The sequence below is a fragment of the Zonotrichia albicollis genome, chromosome 3, assembly GCF_047830755.1.
Source record: "Zonotrichia albicollis isolate bZonAlb1 chromosome 3, bZonAlb1.hap1, whole genome shotgun sequence".
Classification (NCBI taxonomy): Eukaryota; Metazoa; Chordata; class Aves; order Passeriformes; family Passerellidae; genus Zonotrichia; species Zonotrichia albicollis.
This window is the reverse complement of record NC_133821.1, coordinates 87,671,862-87,699,565: the sequence shown is the minus strand read 5'-3', so window position 1 is coordinate 87,699,565 and position 27,704 is coordinate 87,671,862. Positions and strand designations below refer to the sequence as shown.

At 39.7% G+C, this 27,704-nt stretch overlaps 1 long non-coding RNA gene across 1 annotated transcript; it reads right to left on the bottom strand.

The window, feature by feature from the left end:
* Window positions 1-228: 228 nt before the first annotated feature.
* On the bottom strand, window positions 229-27,704 carry LOC141728705 (uncharacterized). Its single transcript, XR_012579854.1, has 3 exons — window positions 27,624-27,704; window positions 11,108-11,692; window positions 229-1,398 (listed from the first exon to the last, which is right to left on the bottom strand). It is a non-coding gene; the product is annotated as an uncharacterized LOC141728705 (long non-coding RNA).

Sequence of the window (27,704 nt, the reverse complement as noted above, 5' to 3'; positions counted from 1 at the left end):
TAGCAGAAAATGTTTTTAAAGTGTAGACTATGCATTATATATAAATGTATATTTATATATATATAAAATATATAATCCCTAAATATTTCTTGGTATTCATAGATATGGAAAGAAAAAATGTACAATTAGAAAATGTACTTTGTTTAAAAGTATGGCTATGGCTGTAAGAAGATAGTTCCTACACAGATTATTGTATATTAAATACATTTATAGTCTATTATCCCTCAGTGTAAGTTTAATAGTGGGAATGCATATCACCTATAGAATACAAAGCTGCTCACCCTATGCACAAAACACTGCTTCTAAAATACCATCCTTTAGCCTAGTGTTTTCCCCAAGCCCAGAAACAAATGTCAAAGAAAGATTAAAGAAAAAGAAAATGTAAGTTGCTTACATAAATTAATTTATTTGAGATTTTGGGATATCTTCAATGAGAAAATTAAGACAGACTTTCAATGAAAAGAAGTCAGTATTGTGTGTAGGTATAGGGTACTTCTGTCCCAGTACTTTGTATTCTCTCAAGTGAACAATAATAGCATTGCTGTCCCAGGACTCCATGTCTCCATGATTTCTAAGGATTACATGGAATCAAGTGCAGTGGGTTCTATTTCTGCACTGCCATCTGGACAAAATACATGAAGATGTTGAAATGCAGTAATGAGCTTGCAGCAAAGGTCCTCATTGCTTTTCATGACCCTGAGCCACAGAAAGTTGTTTATTAGAGATGGCACTCGAATGCTGAACATGCCAAAACACGGGGAAAGTGGAAACAAGAATGTAACTGCTGATGTATATTGGCTGCCACATGGGCTCATGTAGGTGTCTTCCTGTGTCAGATTAGAGGACACACTGGGACCTGGAGAGCCCATTTCAGGGTGTGCAGTCTGTTTCAAGAGTGTTTCAGAGTGTTTCAAGGCTTCTGTGACTTCTGTTCAAACAGTGAGTTCAAACTCTGTGAGGGAACCACTGAAATCATCACCTAAGGGCTCCGAATTACTCCGCAGGAGGAAGGTTTTCAAGCAGCCAGTTCTTTCCAGAAAGTGTCACTAAAGTCTGATATATCACAATGAGATTCTGAGTCAATTATGAGCTTGTTAACAGAGTTTGAGGGTCCAGTTCTGGAACTAGGACTGGTGAGGAAGGTGCTGAGAAAGGTTTCTCTTGCAATTGCTCCATGTGGGTCGAAAGAAGCTCTTGCTCTTTCCCAGATACTTCAGATTTTCTGAGATAATGAACTCCTGTTAGAAGAGTAATAAAACAATCCATTCAGATGGCTGAAACACTGAAGATTAATCTCTGTTTTAAATTGTTGGGGGTCCAGTAGTGCAGTCTTCCATATCTCAAATACAGGCTTCTTGTTCATGCACATTTGTAGGCACAGATTGCTCCATACAAAACCTGAAGCAACAAATAACCTTAGTACCACAAACAGCTTATTAAATTTTGCACATTCATTCTTTACATGGTCTTTAACTATGTTAAACATTCTTGCTATCTACCAATCACATCTGAAATATTTTATAGGAATATAAGAAATCTCATGTTGTTCAGAGCAATGACCATCCTCTCATCCTCTGGTTCTGACAGTGGGAATAGGATACTGAACCTCAGCCATGTCCACCTGTCTTCTTTTCATCAGTCACTCCATATTCTCTGTCCCACTTTTCTTTTGTAACAGTAGGTGGTAGGTTTTTCTTACTTGTGAATTTATCACTGCTTGTTACACAGGCAGAAAAAGTTCTATGAAGCATTTATCAGGAAAGGATTTGGAAATGTGAATTCTACAGCACAACATCTTTCTGATGCAAAAATCCATCCCCTTAAATAACAGCAGTACAAAAGCAAACTCTAATCGTTTCAGATCTTTTTAGAGTCATCTCCTGTGATCCTTACTGAGTCAAAGCTTTATTCTGGAGTGGGTGGAAGGTTAACCTCAGTAATAACAGAGTAGTTCCAAGGTTTTCCCCTTTGTAAAATAATTTGTAGGTATCCACATATTGCTGTAATATACATTAATTTCCCTTCTGACTCTTAATCTACACAGGAAGCTGTTAATGTATTTTCTGGAATGCCAAGAAAACAATCACAGATCATCTATTAGCAATTGGATTACAGAATCTCCTAAAGCTGGTTAGCTTTTCTTTGCCAAATACATTCTACTTCTTTCAATCCAACTTACTAGGAAAAAACCCCATCAAGCTGCTATACATGTTGTCTTTTCATTTTAATTGCTGGCATTTTATCAGGAATACACATAGGTCCCAATATGCACAAAGAACTTACTGTATATTTATTTGCAATATCGAATTCCATGCCTTGGAGTAGATTATGTTTGTAATACTGTTTTGTGCCATAAAAATCTGGTATATTATTTATTATACAGTCTTAATCTTATTACATTCAGTTCTTGGACTCAGTTTTACCAAACTGAAACAGCAAGAGAAAGAGTCATGCTAAAATTCAAGGAGAATCATTTCTGTGAGGCAAGGGTGATTCACTTATGTCCAAGTTAGAAGGTGGTCATTCTCCTGAGATGCACCTGAGGAAAGGGAACAAAACCTCATCTTCAGTTGAATCAAAAAAGACTTTATTGAATAAACTAATATCAGTAGGAACAGCAGCTGTTCAGCACCCCTAAGAATGGATTCTTCCAAATTTCGAATTAGGAAGGACCAAAAAAATGGATTGCCAAATCTGGCAGTCTAGGCCTTTGGAAATAATTTGTGCTGTGTGGATATGACCATCAATGAAAAGCTGAAACAGGTAAAATTACAACACAAACTTCTCTTTTTGGAGCCAGCGGTTTCTCTGGAAGTCCCATCGTTGCTATTTTGATTGATGATCATTTGTGAAAAGGTAGTGAAGATGCAATGGCTTTAATTCCTCTTGTTAGAAAGCTATGAGAAGTACATGTTATTACTTTCTCTTTCATACCAGTTATAAGCTTAAGACTTGCTCCTGCTACATCCCCTATCCAGTTCCTCCTAGGAGCAGGATTTGGTTTTCAGCAAATTCTCAGACATGCTACAAACTCAAAATCAATCTCAAGAATCTCTTCTGCCTGAATTACAAAGCAGTCTGGGGCAATGTTTGAGTGATAAAATGAAACAATGGATCTAGAAGTCAAACTCCTGACCTCAGTTCCTCTGTATTTTCCATGTTACAGAATCTGCTTGAATTTTGTCTCTCAGTTCCACTCCAATAGACTGTGCCATGAACCAGATACTGTCCCTGAACCCCAGGCATTTGTAGGATGGGTGGGGGGAACTATTTATAAATGTTTAATCAAGCACAGGAACAGACTAAGGTGTAAAATGTAGAACTATATTTGTTTTGAAAAAGTAGCAGCTAAATCTGGTTTGCTGCTGTTGCGTAACAATGTAATTGAGCAGTAAATTCTGCCCATTAGAAACCAATGCCTGCGCTGGAAAACCTGTGTGTCCTCACACTGACTGTGCCTCTAACAGCCTGAGACTGGCAGTGTCTCCTTGTTTTAAACTGGCATGATTGAAATCTTGGTTTTAAGGATTCCATAATTCATTTCTCACACATCTGAAATGCCCAGTGTAAACAGCAGGTTTGTATTTGCAAGAAATGCAGGAACCAAGGCTTTGTAGTTGTTGCTCCTTTTTTTTTTAATATCTAAAATATGTTCTAATCAGTCAGCTTTACCATCATTTATGATTTACATATATTCTTTTTCAATGGGAAAAAAATGGAATGAATGATTACATTCTATGCGTTAGTTTCACTGTCCCTAACAGAGTTAAACATGAAGGAAAACTGAGTATAGATTTTCTTTGTAATCAGACTTTAGACTGATGCAACTACAGAAAACAAAAGCAATTCCAAACCCCTAAAATCTACCAGACATGTCTAACAATATAATTGATCTTGTGCTTGTGCTATTTTGCTTAAATTCACAATAAATTGACATTTCTGCTTCATTAGCACCTGCTGTGTACCACTGTAAATGAGTATGTATAGCAGACCTGGTGCCTTCAGAAAATGAGAATATACTCTTCAGAACATACTAACAATCACATTTGAATTTATGAATATCATAATCCCTTCTGGAAAATGTGGATTGTTTAAACAAATAATGCTTTTGAAAGTGTTTATTCTAGAAAACTGTATTTTCTTTCCCAGAAAATTACTTGCAGCAAGGGCTGATGGTTCCAGTGATTTGTCAACCACGGCATTCAAAGAGATGAGAGCTTTGAGTTTTTCCTTAGAAACTGGAAAAAAAAGGAGATTGTGGTAATCGACTAGAAAGTGCTTATGAAAACAGGCTGAGAAAAAATAAACAAACACCTCCTGCAGTGCACAGTTTAAGGTTAACCTCAAACACATTTGGATGCATGTGATTTTTGCCTTCACCCACTCTTGTGTTGAGACACCAGGAATAGACAGGTTCATATCTACATTTGGACACCTGGGTAGCTCAGTTCCTCAGAGTGCTGTGTATAAAATCCTAACAAGAAAGATGTTCTCCTGCAGCGCCCTGTGCTGCTGGGAGCTCCCAGGGATGAGTGGTGGCTTGGAACACACTGCAGCCAGGTGGATGCAAAGAGAAAGAATTTGCTCACCCCACTTGAGTTCCTCAAAGTTCTGTCTGTGTGGGCTTTAGGCTTATTGCTGTTGCCCAGTTTGCCTCATAGAGGTTCTATGGAACTTCTGCCTTTGAGAAAGAAAAGAGCTAGTGAGTGATCAGCCTAAGAATATCCCTTCAGGCATGCCACTGCCTATTGCTGTCACTCCTGGTGTCTGGGTGCTGGCTCCAGGAGCATCATTGACCACCCAGACTCACACACCATAGCTCAAAGTACATTGACTAGGAGGAGACAAATCAGTTTGAACACCCAGCACATTAAACTGGACAGTGTCCTGTGAAACAGCTGTTCTGCTGGCAGTGGATTACTGACAAAGCATCCAAGAACTGTGAGAAGGAGGGATGCCTGTGAAGTTTGCTGTTTCATCTTGAGCTTAGATGCCTACCTGCAGCTCTGACTTGGATGTCTCTGAAGGCTAAATTCAAAAAACCAAACTAAGTCTTACAAGATGTCTCTTAGATGTTTCAGAGATATTTTAAGCACAGCCAGAGGAAACAGAGCTGTATGCCTTTCATATGAGCTTAGTGGCAGCAGAACTTGCTGAGGCTCTGAGATGACTGGCTTTTACATCTTATGTATGGAAAGGAAGATAGAAGTAGTCTTGCTCTGCAGCAAAGGCTAAAGTTACTTTGCCAAGGGAGGAAAGTTTTGGGGTTCTGCTCATTCCCTCAGTATTTCTGGTTTTATTCAATACTTGCTTTATTGTGCAATATTTAAACACCTAATGTACACTGCAAGTTCCTGTGTGACCAGATGGTTATTATGGGGGGATTTTGCATATCACTCATCTAACCTGTTTTCAGGTTTCACAGCCTGAAAGAGACCTCTTGTAGTGTGCATCTGACTCCAGCTACTGCGCATATGAACATTAAAATCTTCATAGCACTTCTGTAAGGGATATTTAGCTCATAGAGTACTACCAGTGATTTTAGGTGGGAATGTTACAAACAACAAAAAACCTCCATACTAAATGCATTAGTAGGTCCATGTTTTGCTTGGCTGCTTGTCCCAGCAGGGCTTTCCTGGGCTGTGAGCACCGGACCTGTGCAGCCTCTGCTGCTTGCTTCAGTGATTTGAGATAAGCAGGGCATTCTGCTGTATCCGTGTGCTGTGGACTGATCATCTCTTGAGAGAGAGGAGATTAATTTCTCCTAACACTCAGGTTTCCATAAGACTTCAGGAAAACCCAATCTGTTCTTCTGTGCTCCAGGAAAGATTCGTAACACCTTTAAAAGTCGCGTATGTAGGTGGGTACCTCTGGGCTACCCACACTGGCTCTTTTTATAGTCCACCCTGACAGGCATTTCCAGCCGATAATTCATCCCTTCCTAACCTTTGGGTCATTCACACCCCATTTTATCACCTGGGTCACTCAGGTGCAAATGTCTGTGTTTGGCCAGAGGGCTCCCATCCTTTTGTGCCTATCAAAGTGACAGCTTTAAAGGAGCAAATGGCCCCCATCACCCAGCGCACATTTGTGGGGAGAGGCGATCAAAAAAAGGGGTTGTGTGCCCTTTCCTCTCCATCAACATCCTAAGCTCCTACAAGTATGCTCAGGATCATCTGAAAACAGTAAAGGCTGTGCTGCCATCCCAGCAGATATCAGCAAGATCCACATCTTGCTGATATCTTGTGCTAGCTACTATTGTCATATGAAAACCAAGCCCAATACCTTTTTATTTTAGAAGCTTTTATGCCATCTGCATATTTAGAACTCCTGATGTTCACTGATCACCCTTCACAGATCTGTCTTATTCTGTATCCAGTTTCAGAGTTGCTTTTGTGATTTTTTTAAATCAAAAATCTGTGATGGCTAAAAATATGGCAAATTTTGCCAAAAAAAGGGGGAAAATTGGAGAGAAAACCAAATAAAAACTTTCTGAGATACCAAACAGCTCCAAAGATTTATCTAAATATGTTATTCTGTTTTACAGTATTGAAATAACTTTAAAACACTGAGGAATATCTTATCCGATACCAGCTGGTGTATGTAGTGCTCCTGGTGTACTCATATGCATAAAATATATAGATGGTTCTGGAATGGCATTAGTTAAAACACTTGATTTCTCTATCTGCCTGGGGATTTTTGAGTGCAGTGCAATATTGATGCTGTCATTTAAGACAGACTGTCACATCAGCAGCTGGATAGGAGTTCATCACAAATAACAGCATTGTTAAAGAATGACCTTATAATCTACATAGGTTTCTTTCTTCTTTGATATATTTTTATTGAAAAAACAAATAATTTTCCCTCAGCATTTGTTAAACAATAGAATACTCTTAACATAAAATTACCACAAGGGAACTATTTCTATGTTGCCACTCTTTAAAATCACATAACTAATGGTTACAACTGCAACTTCATACTGACCTTTTTTTTTCAAATATAACCAGAAATACAACCACATAATTTGAAGAACTTTATTTAATTTGCAGCTTGTTACGTATCTTGTACAATAAAATGTTTTTAAATGATAATAATTCAGTCCTTATAAATCTGCTACTCTCCACTCTGTTAGCACTACAGCTCCATGCTAGATGTCAGTGGCATTCCATGCAGGCACAGGCATCTCCCTTAATGAATCTGAAGCAGATGAGGGTCATCATTAATGTTTGACTGTGTATTTACAGAGGGAGATTTGATGGGGAGTATGAGCTAAAGTAATAGATCTCCCACCTTGCTTCCTTCTCCATAAACACTGCTTGAGAACAAGTGGCTTGTGTTTGACTATACACTTAGATGGATTTCAGCCAAGTTTAAGACCAAATATTACTGGATTTCCAAAGGCACGTGAAATTTTCAAACCTTTTTTTCTGCCCTGTTTCTTTCCTGAATAAAACTTTAACCTGATGCAACACAAATTTTGTCATAAGCACGTCACTTACCAGCTGCAGCAAAGGAGTACCTTTCACAGGCTGGTAAGTGAGAGTGCAAATTCACATGAATTCTGCAGAACAGAAGTGCCCCTGAGCAGCCACCCCACCTCAGAGACACCTGATTGTAAAGCCACCACAGCCACCACGGCCACCATGGCCACCTCAGCTGTGTGTCCACACCACCTTCTTTCAAAGGGAGGGGATTGGGCAGGGAACCAGCCACTGACTTCAGCTGGCTTTGGATTAATGCCACCTCTTTGCTACAAATCCATGAAGCCACCATGAGAAGCTTTAAAATGTGTTCCTGGATATCCCATTCCCACATCTCGAAGAAAGGCATTTATTTGGTAGAGTCACTGTAAAACAGTTCTCCTTGGCTTTATGACCTATCTAATAACATATTTGTACTAAGGGTGATGCAAAAATGATCTGTGGAGCTGTTGCTAAAGCTACTGGCAGCATGCCACTGCTAAAGACACTGGATTTGAATTTTTGCCTGCTCAATATTATTACTTCTGGACCAGTGTTTTTTCTGGATAAAATCAAACATGCCATGGAGCACAGGGCTACACAACAAGGTGGTAAATACATTTGAATCTTACCTACATTTTATTGTTCATCATGAGTGCCAGCAGCCAGCTGGGTGATGAACTGTGTTTGTGCAGGCAGTGGTACAGGAGCTCAGAAACAAATGCTCCTGGTTTCGTGTGGTGGCAGGGAGTGCTGAGCTGGGGCCGAGTGGGCAGAACAAGACTGTGTGTGTTCATGGGGTTGGAAGGGCCATCATGTTTCACAGATTCCCAACAACAAATTCTGACAAGTGAAAAATGTCTGATTTTAAAATGTCACACAGCTCGCCTTTTTAAAACACTTTCTGTATTTATTTAACCTAGTAAATAGGTTTATTAGCAAGGTTCCATTCTTTGTAGTTTAGGTAATGGATTTACCATATGTTTATGCTTTAAGGACTTGTGTAAGACTGCTAACACCTATTCCTCCACCTCCTGTCTCAGGGGTTAAGACCTTGGTATGTTGCCAGTTTACTGCTGTGGTCCCTTCCCCTTCTATAATTGCAGTCCTTCCCAGAGTGAAGGAAATTCCCTGAGCTCTTGCTCTAACTAGCCTCAACGTTTCCCCACAAAAAGGCACTTCTTTAAAAGAATAAAAGTAATAAAACTTTCACATTATTAACTTTTTCCCTTTTAAAAGAGGCTGAAAAATGCCATTGTACCACATTAAAGACCTTTACATAAGACTCACCATTGGCTAATGAGCCTTGTTGTACAATCTACCACATGCAACTGCCTTCAAGTGCTGCTTTTAACTTAACCTTGATGTAGTGCCAGGAATGTGCAAAGGATATACTTTGATGGCAGGGGCAGCCCCCTCCCTGCCCCCTCCCCCAACCTTTTCCATATTGATACTCTTCAAAATGTCTCTAACATTTAAATTTTACTGTTGTTTAACGGAGCAGCTACTTTATATTCTGTAAAGGAGGAATAAGTAATCATCTACCCTATAGAAATAAGCAAGTAGATCAGTTGTTTATAGTAGAAATGATAAGAAATTGTTCATACTTTGTACTTGTGCAGTGACTTTCTTCCTGGAGATACAGAGCACTTCATAAGCATCCTCACAACTCCCCGGTGAAGAAAGTCTCATAATCTCTGCTTTATCATTAATAAAACCAGTGCAGTGAATTTCCAGAAGGACACAGAATATCAGCACCAGTAACAGGATCTGAAGAATTTTTACTTGCAGCTCCCTCTTTGATTATGACTCATTTCCTCCCATTGCTGGAGTGAATTATTTTGGTAGCAGTACTACTGGAATCTGTTTAAATTCCATGTTATGGTCAGATGTGTTCTCCATAGAAACACATATTTAATTTATATGATAAGGTAAGATTCTGAACTAACATTACTCTTTCCTTGAATAAAATGACTATGATATTGAAAATGAATCTTAAACTTTCCATGAAGACGATTTAAAGAAATGGTAATTTTCTTGAGCTTAATAGAATTAATTGACTTAAATGTTTGTCTTTTATTTCTTAGACTGCCTACTCAAAACATAAGAGCTGTTATCTAAATGCTTTACATTTCCATAATTTGAGAATTTTGTGACTAGGAAGAGTGGAAGTTATTCTTCAAACCAGACATGGGAGGTCATTCACAAAGAGTATATTCAAGGGTGAAATAGATGACACAGAGCATGGGGAAATGAATCATCAAGGGCAAAGATAAGCCTTGCTATTTGCAAACGTGAACATTTTAGCAGGATCAAGGCCAGGCCGGAGGGGGCTTTGAGCAACCTGGCCAAGTGGAAGCTGTCCCTGCCCAGGGCAGAGGGGAGTGGAATTAGATGGTCTTTAATTTCCATTCTAACCCAAAACAACCCAAACTGTGAGTCCTAGAAGTAGCCCATGAATTTTCAATTTACCAGGACAGTGTAACTGATAGAATCACTAAAAGTGAGCATGATTTTAAGTAAAGATTTAATTAAATCTTTCAAAAGCAAAGGTTATTTAAAATGAGGCTTCTTTCTATTCCATCCTCTTCCAATACAGGAAGGAAAGCATTTTCCACATGTGAGCTTCTGTCATACTGGGAGAAAAATTGGTTCTCAATTACACAATTTACCAGGTGGCATGACTGCAATAACATATTTGAAACAAAGTAAGTGAAAACTAAGATAATACAAAATGGAATTTTTATCTCTTTTTCCCCCCTTTCAATTACTACATAGTAATCACTCACTGTGATTGTCTTGAACTTTTGTCAATTCAGTTGACTCTGTCCCTTTCTAGAATATGTTTTTTAGAACAGTCTTCTAACACAAAAAAATTAATTTTTCTAATGTAATTTTAATTTCTTTTTTAAAATATTGCAAGGAGTTAGGAGGAATTTTGGCTATTTCACCATATGGAGGACAGACTATAATTGGTTGACATGTATTAAGATTTTTAAAATATATATTTGAGTGCTTTTTATTTTTTAATTTGAACATAAATTGATCAGGTTTTGAAGGCACTTTTGAAATATTTTTGAAATAATTTAAGGTACGTCTTTTTAATGAAAATCCCATGGTTCTGGTTTTGCTCCCCAGTCAATCAGATGTTTTGCTTCATTTCAAAACTTTAAAAATATATAAAAAACTACACATTTTTAGAAACTGTAACTTTTCAAAAATACTCTGATTTAGTTCATATTTTGAAAGGAAAAAAGAAACATCAGCTTTGAAACATCAGAAAGTCCTGCTATGGATATACTGAGATTTAAAGTGGACATTCTTTGACCAGTGGATAATCACAGTAGTCATGAGGTGAAAGTTAGGATGATGGTAGGGGCAGGAGAGAAGCACATATATGTTGGGAGAGCTGGAGGGATAAAGGAAAATCTTATAAGATTGAGACTGAGATAGGGCAGGACGTAAAAAGTGTAAAATGAAGATTACCTGACCAATTTGTCCTCACACTCCATTTAACTTCTTGTTATAAACATCAGGACAGTTTAGGTAATTACAGAAATGAGTTATCTTGAAACAAAGTAGAAACCCTTAAAAGACAAAAATATATAAATATATAAACACAGCACTGTAATATCCTGAAAAATTACCTGCATGTGTATGGAATGTGATTTTTGATAGGAGTTTGGGTAAGAATCCATATGAGCTGTGCCTGTGTTCCATACAGTCTCCTTACACAGACAGAATTGTTTTATTTTCTCTGTTAGTGCCCCTGAGTGGTATTAAATCCCTGTACCATTCTTCCTTGCACCATGTTTGTTAATTAACTCTTCAAATACTGGCATGTGTTAGAGATTAGTCAAACACGATTTGCTTTGTTAATAACTTCAAGGAGAAAGGATCAAACATTCCCATTAATCATGTTATCTTTTTGAGACAGTTCCATGACATTCAATCTATGATATATTTAAAATGAAGATATTTTCTTACTGGTTGAGAAACTCTGGAGTTTCCCAGAATCCTGTGATATTTGTGGACTTCAGTTAAAAATTAAATTGTTGATCTTGCTTTGCAAGGCCCAACTTGCTTTTCAAGGAAAAAAATCACAAACATCTGCTGTTCTTCTCTCCACCTAAGGGAACAGGAACCTCCACTGAAGCACGACCAGAGAGTTTATTTGAGCTGAAGACACACAGGGATGAATCTGCATGAGGAGAATCAGCCAATTACCATTTCTGTGAGGAAAAAAAAAAAGTATTTAGTTACTACCTAACAGCTTACATAGATCTTATCCTTCAGCCAACCAGGAAAGTAAATTTGTGGGTTGCAGGAACTTTAACAAAATCTAGATCCCTTGTACTGCTGGGGATTGTAGTAGCGTGTCTAATTCCGTGGTTTTCTACAGCTCTCAATTCCCTATTAAGATTTGAAGCTGTGTTCTGAACTTGCTGAAGTTGTTTCAGTGAATAACTACAATTCAGGAAATAATTTGCTTGCATTTTCTAAAATAATGGAAACTCTGGAGACTTGGGAATAATAACCAGCCATTCCTTTTTTTTTTTTTTTTCAATTTTTTAGAGGACACTGTCCTTTTCTAAGGATTGTCAGGCTGAAAAAATGGGAAAAATTAAGAAGGAACTTAGATATTAAAGATTTTTCAGGACATCAGCTTCCAAAACTAGTAGGTTGTTTTACTAAAACTACTTCCTTTTATCTGTAAATTTCTTACTTATAAACTCCTTCCTCCATAATCCTATTGAAATGGACATTAAAATATGACTCCACTTTATGGTCTGCCTCAGTGTTTGTGGGCTGCTGGCGCTGTCATGCATCTCTGTGACTGCCGTGCTGGACAGTGCTGCACTGCAGAGTGCACTGGTGCTGTGCTCTATGGAAAACTGGAAATTAGCTGGGGCCCCTGGTAGGCAGTACAAGCCTCATGATGGGTAATGTAGGAGGAGACTAAAAAGAATTGAAATGAGAAGGGACATCTGGAGATCAAGCTCTCTGCTCAAATCAGGGTCAGCTGGAGCAGTTTGCTGAGGGCCACATCCTGTTGGCCTCTGCATAACTCCAAGAACCAAGATTTCATAACCAATCTGCTCCATTGCTTGACCACTTGACCACTGTCATCATAAAAATGTTTTTACTAATGTTTGGGTACAAACAATACATGTCTGTTGTTTCTTGTCCTCCTGCTGAGCACCACTGAGAAGAGTCTGTGTCCTTCTTACTCCCCTCATCAGGTATTCACACACCTCAGTGAGATTTCCCCAGAGCCTTCTGTCCTCCAGGCTGAGCAGTCACAGCTCTCCCAGACATTACTCATAGGAGAGATGCTGTCACTCCTGAAGCATCTCAGTGGCCTTTCACTGACTGTCTCCACTGTGTTCATGCTTCTCTTGTTCTGGGGGGCTCAGAACTGGACAGAGTTCTCCAGGTGTGTCTCATCAGTGTGGAGCAGAGGGAAAGGATCACCCCCTCACCCTGCTGGCAACACTTCATGCAGTCCAAGATGTTCTGTGCAAGGGCACATTTCCAGCTTATTGTTCAGCAGGACCCACAGGTCCTTCTCTGCAAATCTGCTTTCCATGCAGTCACCCCCACTTTGGTGAGCAAGATTATTCTTCTCCAGTGGAGGACTCACACTTCCTTTTGTCGAACTTCATCACATTCCTGTTTGCCCATTTCTCCAGCCTGCAGAGACACACAGGGTGTGTCAGGCATTGGTCCCTGTTCTGTATCACCTGAGTGCTCTGTCCCACCCTCCAGATCATTAATGGGATGTTAGACCATATTGACCCCAGTATTTTCCCCTAGAACACCCTGGTGTTCTGCTCCCCAGCTCGACATTGCACTACAGGTCACAACTTTAAACAGTATTGGAAACACTGCAAAAAGCAAATATGAGAGAAAGAATCCTTGTACAAGGGGCACAGACAAAAAAAGGGAGAAAGATGAGCTAAAAATGCCAGCCTTCCTATCTGCAATGACAGCCTGATGCTGAAATATTTTGACAGCATCCTGAAAGTGTGTTCATGATCTATAGGCAATCACAGAAATCTTTGGAGTTAATGGGTATGCTTACCACACTAAGTAGGAATAAATCATAGCAAAATTAAATATGCATTGGACTGAAAGGGAAGTTGTGACTGAGAAAAAACCAGGAGAGGACAGAGGAGGCATCCTTGATCGTCCCTGGACATGCATTGGTGGAGTTGTGCATGACTGCCTGTGACAGGAGGATGTGACCAAAGCCATGGGTCACAGCAGAAAAGGGCAGCACACCTGGAACTACAAGGAATCCAAGGAAGATTTTTTTTTATTTTTTTTCTCCTTGGCGAAAAAAAAAAAAAAGGTAGAAGGAGCATGACTGTCAAGCAAGCAAGTGTGGGTTTTGAACATACAAATGATACAATGCTAATTGCTCCTGTTATATTCAAGAATTTAGGAAAGATCTAAAAGATCTATTTATTAACCTTGCATTAAATATTATGATCTTGCCTTAGACAAAAATGTGAACTGTGTGCTTCCTGCAGTGGATTATTCACTGTCACTGTGTTGTACAGACAGAATTCTGTCCTCGCTAAATGAAGTGTAAACACACACAACCCTCTCACCAAGAAGTGACTTTGTCTCACAATTTCATTGTGGTTACATCTCCAGGACAGGCTTGGCAGAAAGGAAATATGGGAAAATTAGTGCAGCAATTGATGTCTGGTGTCTTCCAAAGCCAATTTTTACTCCTCTCTTTATATTTCATTATAAAGAATTCTGAGAGAAGTGGAGGGAATTCTGTGTAAAAAAAGAGCTCATGAAATGGAGTTTTACTCAGTGTCCCTGGTAATTTTGCTAATTGCTCGCACTGTCAAGGGCCACCCCTGGTGAGAACAGAGGGACAGGGTTCTCTTTCCAGTCCTGCATACATACTGAGCATAATATCACTGGATTTTGCCTCCTCCAGTGGATACTCTTTATGTTTTGTCACAAATAAACATCATCCTCTGCTCACAGAAAATTACCAGGATTTAGAGGGAAATGAAGTCCAGTCTGTGTGCTCCAAACTGGAACAGAGCACAAAGGCAGGCAGGACCTGTCTTTCACAGTGTGATGTACAGCTAAGTAGAAACTCCTGAGAGCCCCCAAATATCCACCGGTCTTTAAAACTCTTGAGATGAGAATTCACATTAAAAACTGTATCAGCGCAGTGTCTGCAATGTCAGGATTACTTCAATAATTTATCTCCTTACAATGTATCCTGTTTTAATATGAAAAGATTTCCATTTAATCCTGTGTTTACTTTTTGCTTTAGTTCTTTCCTTTTGTCACCGTTCTGTGGATTAGCTCTCACAGAGTTGTGTACACAAGCTCCCCTGATTTTCTAGTATACACAGGATAACTTGTTTACAGAGAGTTTTCCAAATCACTTTTACTCCATGTTAGCAGAGTTGTGATCACTTAGTTCATGCCAGCAGAACAGGAATTTAGTTATCAGACAAAAGGTAAAGGTGCAGTGATCTTCTTTACTTTTGTGGCCACCAAGGAAAATGAAAAAGGCACGCCTTTCCAGCTAGTTAAAATGCTAAAATGTAAGTTTTTGGGTAATGACAGTAATAGTTCACACAGAATATTTGTATTTATATTTTAAAGCTGTGTAAAGCAGCTTGAGATGTTACACAATGCCAGCTACTCCCCTTAACCCACAGTTTGTCCCATCATAATCTAATATCTTCAGGTTCTGGCAGCAACTGCGTAAAAGAGGCTGAGGAGAGATCAATGCAGTAGGGATTACTCTCTTATGTGCTGAAGGTAAATTAGGCAGAGAAATTATACCCTTTTGGGTTTTGTTGTTGTCTGAGTGTCAGACTTTGTTGTCAGCCAAGTTCCCTTGAGTTGCAATCACTTTGCAATTCACTGGAAGGTGATGCTCAGTCTAGGGCACATCCCTGCCTTTCCCTTGTGATGTCCCTTGCACAGAGCACTTTGTGCCCTGTGGGATACAGGTATAATTTCTGTCTCAATGCTTTAGCTTATAATATCAGACAGCAGCAGAGCTTTGGAGACTCATGCTGATAAAACAATTTCTGAGATGTTGAACACTGTGACTCCAGGCAGCTCACTGAAGAGCTCAGTGTAAAGAATGCTTCAGAAATTTTGAAATTCTGTTAAAAAATGCCTTTTTGTGGGACACTGGCTTGCAGCATCTACCCCTGACTTACATGGCGGGTACATAATGGGTCTTGTAGCTGAATCCTCTTTCTTTTCTGTAATCTAGAAGACTCAACTCCATTTTTATATGAAAGTGCATTCCCATAAAGCAGATGGTGGGAGACAGAATTAGTGCATAGGAGTTTTGAAAGAGATTGTACTTCAGGGGGTCATACCTCTCCCTCAGCTCACTGAGGGATTTGAAATCATCCTGTAGGTATAATATTAATAGCAAGCATTGTTCATACAGATTTTGATGTTCCACTTCATGCTTTCTAGCTATTGTGCTGCTTAAAGCATTATGGGTGAACAGTAGTTTGAAATACTTTAAATAACAGCTATTTCACACCATTTTCAACTGACAAGTAAAGAAAAATGTCTTGCAAAAGTATCCTGGCAACAGGGCTTATATCATCAGTGTAATTCTTGTACATGTATTAGGATGCTCTGGAACATCTCTGTGTTCAGAAAGGAAAGCTGCAAATACATTTTTTATCCTGAAGTGACAGTTTTCCTGAGCTATAATGGTAACTAACTACCCAGACTGGGGTATCAGTGTAGAAAAGACAATAAAAGTCAAGTAAAGTCAGGTTGCATAAGCATTTTGTAAGACTTTACCATTATTTGAATTAAAAAGCTCATCCTGTTTTAGAATCAGCAGTCCTCGATGTCACAGGTCTTTAAAATGCTTCTGAGTGATTTTGAAGTACTTACAGAAAACACTGAGCCCTGAAACCTGCAGTGAGAAAGGTGACATTTTTCACAAAGCCTTTCCATTGGGAAAGAATAGTAATTTAAGCCCAACCAACAGGGCTTATTTAGTCACAGGCAAAGTAAACAGTAGCCTACAGTGACAGACTGCCTGAGATGGCAGATGAGGACAGGCAGTGAGTGCATTGCTTGAGTAGCCAGTCTCTGCCTCCTACCTGCACAGCCTTCTGCTCTTTCTCTGCTGTCGCTGAGCAAGGGATAATGTTTGTGCAGCAACAAGAAAGAAGCAGTGGGAGTGGGAAGCTTAAACTGCTTGGGTTCTTTGCAGCTTTCTGGCCTGGCACTGCTCCTTCACCTCCAAAGTGCCTTGTCCTCATTTCTGTAGCAAAATGCCAGTGCTGTGGACACTGTCAGGAAGCCTTGGAACCAAGGAAAGGAGTGCCCCAAGTAACCCCAAGTATCAAAGCAGTTCCAAGCTGCAGAGCACCAGGGAGTGCCATGGGCTCTGCTAAGGACGCTGCTGACTTTAAGTAAAGGAGTTTCAACTGCAATGGGTAGTGATATGGAGCATAAAGAGATATCAGATATATCCAAACATGTCTTAAATGTTTTTGTAGACTACAAAACCTCAAAGGCCCCAATATGTGACATAATTCAGAAGAGAAGGTGAAAAGAAAAAAGAAAAGGAAAAAAGAGTATGTGATATGCAACTGCTGTAACAACGTGAAACACTTGAAATAAAACCTTTAGAGGTGTTGAACAATTTGTGAGAACCTGTGTGTGTGTGTGTGTGTGTGTGTATTCTGTGAGAGCAATGCAGTTACAAACATCCCTTACTCCAGCCATGACAGGTATCACCTGTTTTCATGTACCCAACATAAAACCAATAACAACATTATATCATGTATGCCATGTAATTCAGCAGGAATGTGCTTCTCTGTCCATGTATTATTCAAGCTGAGCCAGGGGAGGCTTAGGTTCGATATCAGGAAAAGGCTTTTCACCCAGAGGTTTCACTTAGACTGTGCAAAAGGTCAGAAACTTTTGTTAAGCTTTATGTTTTGACTGATTTTCTGTGTAGCTTAATCATCTCTGGGGATGTTTCTCAGTTAAGATGGGATAGTTAAATATCTTGTGAAGCATTTGAACATGAAGGTGTCTGTCATTGTATAGCTATGCAGAGAGCATCAGAATTGGATACATTCTTTGCTTTTTCACTCAAATAATGGAATTTACTGAGCAAAAGGTTATTTTTATAGGGCTAATTGCCAGCTGTTGCTGCAAACTACAAAATAAAAACTCTGAGCTCTTGTCATTAATTAGCCCTGAGCATTTCATTTGTAATAAACTTGTAAAGTTTAAATGGGGTAAATATGTTTTAGATCTTAAAATCCCTCTAAGTGCAGAAAGCTCTTTTTCCTCCTCTGCTCTATAATGATATGTAAATTTGAGTAGCAGAAGCATAGTGTACTGCAGGTGGTGACTGTATTTCAGTGGCAGATAAATGTTTCCCTGCTGAACAGGATTCTCAGGTGAAACAGAGCTTTTGTTGACTTGAGGCTTTTGGTGTTTCAAGACTGCATTTTATCAAGATTCTTGTATGCGAGAAGTGCTTGAAGAAAAAACAGATAGCAAAGGGTAGACCATGCTGGCTTTTTGCACTGACTCACCAGGCATTTCCACACTGCAGATGTGAATGAGAAGTGGAAGTAATATTATAGGCTTGAGGATCTAATGTCAATTATTTTTAAGATGTCTCCTGATGAAGAGCATAAATTTCATATAAAATAGCATGGTTTGGACATATTTTCTTTCTTTACTTTTTAAAAATAACAACCAAAATTGCCTATTGTGTAAAAAATTAAGATGATTTAAAGCAGTTCTGTCAAGTTCAATCTAATGTTAAAAGAAGAAACTACAGTTATTAGGGTAAAAATTTGATAGGCAGTGGGATTTAGGTATACAAGTACATATTTATACTTCTGAAAATGTTTGCTTTTCTGTTTTCTTTACCATTAAAGAACCAGTATAGATAAGAGTGCTAATAACATAACAAAAGCAATGATCAGCAAGATGAACAATTCCATTGCCACCATCCATCTGCCTCTGGCATCACATTTTCATGACACAGTGAAAAGAGACAAAAAACACCTGTCAACCAAGAGAAATATTCCACTAAACACCTCAACACTTTTTATGGATGGAAAAGGCAGATGAAAAGGGGGAGACAAGTAAAGAGGAAGGCTAGGGAGAGAGATCTGGTGAGAGTCTGCTCAAAAAGTGTGTGTGAGAGGAGGATGAGAGGGTAAGGCAGAGCGGAGAGCTGCGATCAGAGGTCGGCTTGCTGCAGGACGCGCTGTAATCTAAAAAGGACCACAGGAAATTTCCTGAGGGCAGAGGCAGCAAAATATTGAAAGGCAATTATGGCTGTTTTAAGTGGATAGAGCTCTGCCAGGCCTACACAAATTACATCCTTAAGTCTGAAGAGGAAGCAATGAGGGAAGAAATAAGAAAAACTTTGGCAAGAGTTTTGAAATCTTGCCAAGGATGGCAGTGACCCCAGAGAAAGGGACAGATGGCTAACTCAACTCCTGATGCTAAGAAATTAGTAGGAGCAACATGACCACACAGTTGACTTCTGCTATGAGAAAGATTTTGGGATAATCAGCAAGGTTTTTCAACCATTTTCATCTCTTATGCTTAATTTCTTATGCTTCCAAAAAAACAGGGAGAACTACGTGGACTCTTGACATCTTCTGAAGTCTTGCATTTTTAATTTCTCTGATTTAAACTAACTTGACAATGTTAGCTTTTTAATTACAAGAAAATTAATTTTAAAATAAAGACAGTTTTCTTTCATCCTGCTATAGATACAGACCTAAAGCCCAATTCCATTATGGGAAAAGAAAAACAAATATACTATAAAATATAGCAGTTAAACAAACCTGAAACACAAATATGCTATGAAATATAGGAGTTATCACGTTGTATATAGCAAAGACAAAATAATAGTGTATTTGAAGTCATTTGTATGGACTCTGAAGCATGGTGGGAGGCTGGAGGCAGATAGGACCAGCAGTGTAATATTTCCTATATATTCTGTAAGCTGTTGTTTCCTTTATGTTTCTGTTTTGAAACACATCTACCAAGGTACAGAAATTATTGCTGTCTCAGACCCATCAGAAAATACATTCAATTTACATTCTGGTATTTAGCATCCCTGAACTGAACAATATTCTGGGTAGGGTAGGAGAACTTTGTAAAAACCTCTACTTGTCAAAGGAATTGCTCTCAAGTATCAATTAAGTTTCATTTCACTTAACGGAATGAAATGTTCCATTCATTGTGCTTGACAAGTCATCCTGCAAAAACGGCTTCTGAAGATGGTGTTTGATCACTTTTGCTCATGTTCCATCTCTAATGAAAGAAGAGATGGATGTTAAAAAGAAAGAGAAACAGGTAAAGATGTATAAAAATCAACTTTTATTGACTGGACAAATATAAATGCCACAAGTCACACTTAATTACATTTCCCCAAATACCTTCACATGTACAATCCCTTAATACCATTATGAACAATTAATTTTCAGTAATTCTTTTCACAAGTTTAGTAGTAATGACCTAAAAAAGATGAGAAAGCAGGAAAGCATGTTTAACTTCATCCTTCTGCATGTATATAGAAGGAGGTTTATTACCACTGGTAAATAGAATACAATGAAAATTCTTTGCAGAAGAGAAACTAATAGCTCAAAACTGGGGGGTTTTTTCTACATATTTTTTTTCTGACCTCTATCATAGCAATGGTGTTTTATCAATTTTTAAGATTTCGTTTCCAGATTGTTTTTACTTTGTAAAGGGGAAAAAAAACCCTGGTAAACTTTCCTTCTTTCCTAGAAAATGGCCTGTCTTCACAAAGAAAGTTGCAGAATGTTACTCAGGAAAGCATTAGAAGAACTGTTTCTTTCCAGAAGGAAACTTCCTGGTGAGGTGGAATTTATAAATTTAAAAATTATCAGACAGACAAGAACAAATTCTGGCTCTTGCACTTCCTCTGGTCTGAATACTGCAATCACCTTTTCATTACAGAAAAACTGGGCAGCAACAGCTATTCTGGTGATGCTTAAAGACAATTTGTGATCTGTTATGCCAGATGGTGTTTGGTATTTTTACCTAGGGAATCCTTATCTTTGGATTCAGATACACCAAGAGGTCTCTTGGAGCTGGCCTAAAGATCTCAAAGCAGGCTGCAATTTCAGAAATTTGGGATTCTAAGTAGCTTCTTACTCAGTGTATGAGGTTTCTCACTGCTTTTCTGAGCTCTGTCACTCTTCTCAGCCATCAAATAAAGGAGGCAGAAAATCTAGACCTGTGGCCTTAATTCAGCAAATGAGATGGTGTAATGCCTGGTTTGTATCATTCTGAGTTTCTTTTATTCAAATTGTCCTTTAGGTGTAGAAACCAATACTTGAAATCTATGAACAAACACTCCATGGAATTGTTGAATCATTAATGAGATAATCATTACTCCTGGCTCTGTAATTCTGGCAGCAGCCTCCCTTTGTCCATCAGTCTTACTTGTAACTGTTCTCTAAGCATAGAACTAGCAGGGACTTCTCTTCCTTTGCCTTCTTATCCTTCCTTCTTTGTGAGATTTTTGTTTGCTTGGCTGTTAAAATCTTAGTGAAATCACTGGTGCAAAGTTGTTGCATTAACAACAACTCTCCCTTGCAAATAAGCCAAGGTTGAATGCAAGTAATTAATTCTTCAGATTCCTTATCTTGTTCTTGCAGCCTTGAGATCACTTGCCTGTTCCCAGCTAGCCAGAAATCAAATCCATTTTGTAAAAATAAACCATGACTTTGAATGGATCAATCACAACTGGTTCTCTTTATTACTTTAATTGAACAACCTTGTAATTACTGAAGTATTTCTTCTTAATTATCAGTTCTCATTTGTTCTGAATGATTATATTCTGCTTCATTCCTTCAAGAACAATTTAGAAATATACCATGGAAAGCTCAATAGGTTCCATTGTGAAAAATAATAATGAATGTAAGAAGTGAATAAAGGATAATGATCATCCTGGAGATATAGCAGTTAAAATATCAGGGAACATTATATTTCCAAAGTACAGCATTACTTTTCATCCTTTAATAAAAGTGTCACTATCACATCATGACTATCCCTAGTGGTATTAATTCACCAAGGCTCTTCTTCAACTTTACCTGTCCTTCTGAGCTTAGACAGTCAAATGTACTTCTCTGTTCCTAACTTGACATCAATGCTTTCTTATTCCTCTGAGGATATAGGTCAGCTGCTGTTCCAGAAATGAGTTGGTCACCTCCTTCCTGTGAGTTCCCCTCTAATATTGTTACAGATAGTTTAATGAAATGGGAAAAATAGACTGGCTAGGCACTACAGTGCAATTCCAAGATATTATGAGTTTAGCTAAATTTACAGAGGGGAAAACTTGTCTTGGCATTTACCACAGCTCAAAGTAAATTCCTGACTAACCAATGCTAATCAGAGAAAGAATTCTGTCTAAAAGATACAACCCTTCCCAAAGATGGAGGTAGTGACACATGCACCTCCTCCACCTCTGCTTCTCTGGGAATGCCTGCCTCCAGATAGATTAGTTCATTGCTCTGAAAGGTGTTCGCAATTAATAGACAAACAAATATTTTCAGATGTTCTGTGAGAAGGATTATCTTGTCTATGGTCACTTGAGAGTCTGTCATCTGCACCAGTGTCCAGATTCCCAATGCTGTGTGTTGGTGCCCATTACCTGCTTGGTTGCACTGATAGCATCACTGGTACCGTGCTGGGAAGGCACCAGCAGCTGCAGTGCTCCAGCTGCTCAAGTGTCCTGCCACTGGTTTAAATGAGACATCAGGGGTCACCACATGAAATGTTGGAAGGGCTGGAATGGGAGGGAAAAGTACTGCTGTGATGTTCTGTCATCTAATTTTCTGTCTATATTTTTTCTTTCTATCTTCAAGTACCTCAGATTTGATTGTTCCACTGCTTACACCAACAATGAACTTGCTGTGACTCAGTATTCATCATTTCTTTGCTTGTTTGGGATTTTTGGAGGCAATGAACTTTGCAACATATATTCTTTCACTATGAGATGGACTTTATTTTTGATCTCCTTTCACAGGGACATAAATTAAAGTAAAACTGTGTTTTTATAATGCTTCAGGGTTCCTCATTGTGGCCACTCTGAAGGTGGCTGACCTGCAAGGAGGTCCTTCTCCTTCTGGGAGCATCCTAATGATGCTTATGGGTCCTTTCCTATTTGAGATATTCTATGATCACTTAGTGCCACCCCTTTGTTTTCTCTGTCACAGTTAACTACACAAATAACTCACTATGTGTTTTCCAAGCTGAGGGAGCAATTCTCTTTCTAAAGTTGCACATCAGGAAAACTTTTCTTGACAGTCATGGTAATTAGTTGCCAATGCTCTAATGAAAAGGCTCTGAAGGCATTTGATTCACTGAAGGTCTCCAAGAGTAGATAATGTACTAAGAGGGAGAGGCAAGCATAGATACAACCCCTTTCCCACAGAAGGCAGAGGAAAATGATCCAAGCCCATCAGGCCTTTTCCATTTCTATTTCATATAATTAATTCTGGAAAATAATTTCCCCCCTTCCCCCCACAGCTAACTGGATTTCTGGGAAGCCCGTGTTTCCCTTTCTCTCACTTAGATCATTAACTGTTTGTTTTCCCTTCCCTATGTACACATTTAATTCCATTGATGTTAATGGAAAATACATGTGCAAAGAATAATAAACATACGAATATTTGGACTCTGCTGACACTCCTCCCTAGGGCATAAAAGCAAAAAATTCTAGGAAAATACACTACTGCAAAAGAACCAGAAGCACAGAAGAAGTAAATTTGATTTCTCTTTTTTCCCACTGCAGTGAGATAAAGAAGTAATGGAAAGTATCTTTTCATTCTCTTCAGATGAGTCTGTCCACATTAAAAATAGTAGATGTTCTAGTATTGCTCCAACAACTGTGCTTGAGGAACATGCCTTATTTCTGCCTAGCAGGACTACATATGACATTGGTGTGCTTGACAACTTCTGAAAAGAAGGAAAGGCTGGAAGCGGCAGCATACAGAGAAATGTTTATTCAAAAATCTTACTGAGATGACTAAATTAAGAGTATGGCCAACTTTTGCTTCATCTGTCGTCAGTGATGAATGAGATAACAGTGACTTCAATGACTTCAGAGGATCCCAGGTGAGAAGAACTGTCTTGGAGTGGGAATGTCTTAAAAGTCATTAACAATGTATGGTGTGTCTCTCTGAAGTATGTCTGCTACTTTATCACAACACTTTATTGGTATCACTAATATTCCAATTTTGGCCCTGTTTTTCTACTTTTATTACTCTAGGGCTGGAAAGTACCATCTATGTCAGCAAGGCCAAGCCATACAAACTATTGGCATCCCTGCCTGTGTCAGGGGGTTTGGAATTAGAGGATCTTTAAGGTCCCTTCCAACCCCAAAGCATTCTATGATTCTGTGGTTCTATGAACTATGGGAAACCATGCATGAAATGGCTTAGTTAGGAAGTTATTATTCTACATGTCTCTGCAACATACGAAGTTACTGAAGATCTGCAGTATGAGACCAAAAGCTGCAACGACAAAGTGGCACAGAAAGTGGAGACTGAGTAGAGACTGACAGTGCCTAGGAAGGTGCTGGGACTTGTTAAACCCTCTAGATGATCTTAGGGGACCATGTCCCATGCCACAAAGAGGTCAAAAATGAGCACAGAAACATCCTTGCCAGTATGGTTCAGGGATTACCATCCCCACACAGATCTGGTGATCTGAGTGTGTAAACAAGCTGCACAATTTTCCCATACAAATTAACCATTGGAGAGAATGCAATATATCCAGGAACATCAGAGCAACTTGACTAGTTCTGACCAGTATTCTGCATCTTGGGAGAAGGTGAGTGTTTCCTCACCACTCATCACTGTCTCTGAAGCCAAATCAGGAGATCACCAGAACTCACAAGTACAAAAAGAGAAGATCATAACTACATTGACAGCAAGACCTGTGCACACAGCAAAAGGCCAGAGAGACCAGGTTTCACTCCAGGAGTCAGCCCAAAGGCAGATGCTTTCCTGCTCTGGGGGCTGCTTGGGAAGGGTTTGTGTCTGTGTGCCAGGGGAGTGCAGGGGATTCGGGGGAGCAGGGAGGCGCATGGAGCGTTCTGCCGCACTGGTGTCCCAACAGGGCTGTGTCCATCAGGAGCCTGTGTCCCTCGGCTGCAGCTGGCAGATGCCCCTGGGTGTCCCTGGGTGTCTCTGGGTGTTCCTGGGTATCCCTGGGTGTCCCTGGGCGTCTCGGGATGTCCCTGGGTGTCCCTGGGTATCCCTGGGTGTCCCTGATTATCCCTGGGTGTCCCTGGGTATCTCGGGATGTCCCTGGGTGTCCCTGGGTGTCTCGGGGTGTCCCTGGGTGTTCCTGGGTGTCCCTGTGTGTCCCTGGGCATCCTTGGGTGTCCTGGGGTGTCCCTGGGTGTCCCTGTGTGCACCTGGGTGCCCCTGGGTGTCCCTGGGTGCCCCTGGGCGTCTCCGTCCCTCAGGGGCAGAGGGAGCCTTCCCTCGCCACCGGCTGCACTGGGACAGGAGTGATGGGTTTTCTAAGAAATCTCGTAGGACTGCATTTTTTTCAGAGGAAGTTCAAGCTAGCATGAATGTAAAAATTTGTAGCGGCATGTAGCACGGTTGTTGTGCATCCACTGAAGCCTCTGGGGTGCCTGGCTGAGTGAAGAACAAGCACTTTTTAAATTCAGAAATCTCTGCCATGGCAAAGCTCTTAGTACCAATATGCCTGTCTCCCCTAGGGCTAGCTGCTGGCAGCAAACCCATTTCCCTCTCTTCTGTCGTTTCCCTAAACCCACCCTCCTACAAACCAGCCAGCGGGGAGAGGAAGGTCCTGACACTCCTTTTCCTGAAGGGGCAAAACCAGTAGGAAGTAGCTGAGCAACTTTGTGGCCCTTAGGCAGCTGTAATTCCCCAGAACACACCTGGTTATTATAGTGATGATTAGCAAGCTATGAATGTTCCTATTTCACATTTTTACTTTGTATTAAATTTGCAGATATTTTCCTCCCTTAGGAAAGTCAGAGATGTGTGAAATTGTGAAGGAACACTGAAAATTGCAGAACACTTTCATCAACAAGGACATTCAGATAACTACATAAATAATAAACAGCTTTCTGGACAACATTACTTAAATTACTTTGGCAGTGTCCCATCCCTTTTGAAGAAGGGTTCAGGCTTCCTTGAATGTGCTGAAGTCTTACTGCAACTATCACTCTTCTTATGAACTTGCTTTCAAAACAATCTCAGAGGCATCCCACATAATCTAAGACGTGGTCAACCTTAAGAAAATGATGAATAGTACTGACCACAATTCCAGAGAAAGAAGAGTCAGGGGAAAAGAGCAGAGTTGAATATTCATGGCCAGACTCCTAATGATTAAAGGGGTAATTTTCAATTTTCTTTCCAGTGGTTTCTTCAGTAAGTGCTTTAAAGAACTTTCTACTTAAAAAAAAAAAAAAAAAAAAGAAAAAAAGAAGAAGCAATAGCTTGACAATGCTCTCCTAGAAGCTGTGCCTTGTTTTCTTGAAATAAAAATTCAGCTGATCTTTAAGATCCATTCCAACCCCTTAATATTTTATGATTCTGTGATTTTAGAGCGTTAGAACTAGAGGCAAACAGGAACTCTGTGTACAAGCTACTTGACCTAGTATATCCATAGAGACTGAGGACATAGCTGGTTATTTATTTCTCCTGAAAGTTCACTGGCAAAGCAAGCAAATTAGAAACACTTTTTGTCAGTATTTTCTAGCAAAAAGCCCCCACACCACCTGTTCCTTGTCCATTCCTTGCTCTTTTTTGACAAAGTTGCTGCTTGGTTGTGGGAAATGGGACTAAGAGGGCAGAAAAAAATGTCAAAACTAAATAAAAGTCAGATAAAATGGGTACTTCTAGCACAGAAAACACAATCTAGCCAAAATACTTCTTTTCTTCCCCAAATCACTTCTATGACAAGTTTTGAGCCTTCTTATTTATAATAGTACATAAAGACAAATAGTACATAAAGACAAATGCACATACTTATGCATGTGCATCCCTCTTCCAAGTTGTTCTTGTTTAGTTTAATTCTTCCTAGCTTTTAGCAACCATAATCTCCTTTAATTGTGAGCCTTCCTTAATGAAGACTGTTCTTGAAACTGTTATTTAAAATAAGTCATTAATTGTTTTCTACTCCCCATTAAATATCATAGTAAGCTATACCATTAATTCTATCACTCCTAAATCCCCACACTGCCAGATGCTGAAGCAGAATGGGACTATGGATTACAAAACATATGGATTTATTTACACTAGGTAACTTCTTTATTAAATATCTTAACGCAGTCATTACTGAGACTTCTTTCCCAAGCCCCTGCTGTCACACTCTGCTCTGCTCAGGCACACACACCACATCTGCTTTCCACATCTGCTTTCCAGCCCCAGTCCACCCACACGGGCCCCTCTCACAGCAGTGGGTGCCCCTCCTCCCGGGGCTCAGATGCAAGCACACAATGGGGCTGCAGCGCTCTCAGCAGTGCAGGCGGTTCAGATGGGCCCTGCCTGCCCTGGGGATGCCACCCCTGCTCTGGTGTCCCTGCTCTGCCACCCCAGGGGTCCCTGGCTCATGGCAGCTCTCTCTCTCCCATGTGCAGGGTCCTCTCCGACAGCAGTGCTCCGCAGGGGCAATGCAGCTTCTCCAGAACAGAGCTGCCAGGGCACATTTTTCACTGGTGACCCACTATCAGGGATTTCTAACTCATTAAAAAGAGGTTTAAAAAGCGAGCCCACACCTTTTGCCCTCCTTTTCTTGAAGCCACAAGAGCCTGAACTCTAGACTGATGCTAAACACAGTCCCTTGGTATTGTGCAGTAAGAAAGGAGAAACACCCTGGGATGAACTGCCTCTCTCTTTTCTTGAAAACTGCTCAGACACATTTCTGAGCAGTGTAAAAAAGGTGCCCTCTGGAACAGATAAATGGATTTTTCCGAAGTTCTCACTGCATCCTTAGTTTGCATAGCTCTGATTTTCTGACTTCAGAGCAGGCTTACCCTTCCCCTCCCCATGAAGTTCGTTCTTCTGCAAATAGATAACCAGTAAAAAGTGAAAACTATTCTTAAAATGTACATTCTTTGTTTCTTACCTGTCTCCTCTTTCCGTAGTTACAGACTATCTTTTCCCTATGGGCAGCATGTTTTTGCCTAACTTTCTGATTCTCCACCCC